Source organism: Polistes canadensis, unplaced genomic scaffold, assembly GCF_001313835.1.
Source record: "Polistes canadensis isolate GaletaPanama2010 unplaced genomic scaffold, ASM131383v1 scaffold_48, whole genome shotgun sequence".
Taxonomy (NCBI): Eukaryota; Metazoa; Arthropoda; class Insecta; order Hymenoptera; family Vespidae; genus Polistes; species Polistes canadensis.
The window spans coordinates 513,350-514,770 of record NW_014569595.1 but is presented as its reverse complement, the minus strand read 5'-3'; the positions used below and the strand labels follow the sequence as shown (position 1 = coordinate 514,770).

The 1,421-nt window shown below is 24.0% G+C and overlaps 1 protein-coding gene and 1 long non-coding RNA gene across 3 annotated transcripts in view; one reads left to right on the top strand and one right to left on the bottom strand.

Moving 5' to 3' along the window:
- Positions 1-1,421, bottom strand: part of LOC106785305 (cadherin-87A) — a 156,561-nt gene that overhangs the window by 24,313 nt on the left and 130,827 nt on the right. The gene's annotated exons all lie outside the window — the stretch shown is intronic.
- The window catches only part of LOC106785307, a 30,844-nt gene that overhangs the window by 18,865 nt on the left and 10,558 nt on the right, over positions 1-1,421 (top strand). The window lies entirely within an intron of this gene.

The following is a 1,421-nucleotide window of genomic DNA, read 5'->3' as shown; positions in this document are numbered from 1 at the left end:
ATATATATATATATATATATATATATATATATATATATATATAGATATATTATATATATAATCTATCTCGATATTAGGATTACCTTGTGCGGTGCCATAAATTAGGACATCCAGAGACGCGTTAACGTTTTCACTGAAGCGTTACATTCTCGTGAGGATAAACGTATCAGCAACAACCAAAACCGATTTCACGATGAACGACATTATAATACTTACAAATTGGATATACATAATTCTAATCTCTCGATGGTTAATCAAATACGAGATTAAAATATAATATAATATCGAGCTTAAATGAAACCAATTAATTCCCACCCCCATCTTCCACCTATTATTTCAACAACAAAAAAAAGACAAAAAATACAAACGCACGATAATTATTATCTTTCACGAGATCGATCGATAGAAAATAAAATAAAAATATAAATATAACGACAAAAGTGTTATCAATAATTTTCGTATCGAATTACGATCAATTTTAATCTTCTAATATATATTTCTGATTATATTAATTATAAAAATTATTAAATATATAATTTTACGTTTTAATTGACGAATATTATTAAGTAGTAAAGTTAAGCCTGTTTCAGCCACTCTGCATTCGTGCATTCTTTGACAAAATTCATCGCATTCTGCAAAACCTCAGGAATCAATATAATTTAATGAGGGTTTATATTGAGAATAAATATTGTTCGGTTTTCGTTAATATCAATGAATGTAATTGGTTAGTCTTTTATCTGTACTACTTCTGCAATTGTTTCCATTGACTTTTATATTTACTACTAAAAACGGTTTCTATTATCTTTTATGCAAACTACTAGAATAATGTCTCTCGCAACCTGTTTTGCACTAATTAATGTATTTAATTATTATTAATTATATAATTATATAATAGTTATGAAAATTTTAAAAATTCAGAAGTAAAAACAAAAACGTTTGTAAATCACGCAGGCAAGTTTATTACTTTAATTAATGTAAAAAATAAAAATCCAACTAAAAATGTTATATAAGCGATTCCAATAAAATTTCAAATAAAAAATTCGAAGGAAAAGAAACAAAATTAAAGAGAATTCTTAAAGATCGCGGGGTTCCTTTAATTAAAATAAATGAAAATAAAATGAAATGAAATATATATATTTCTACACGAGACATGATATTACACTGCACACTATATTGCATTCTAATAAAACGTTTATACCATTTATATTGTACAATGAAATTTAATTTTCTGTTTAATTAATGTATTCTTTTAGTTTTAAACATATAACAGATATAACAGATTTTTTTTATAAGAGATAATTATTAAAATATGTAATTGTCCTATTTTAGAAGGAAACATGTATATGTATATTATATATGCTATTCATCTTGATTATCTTGTATTTTTCATTGATCAATTAAATATTATTTGCGTGATAATA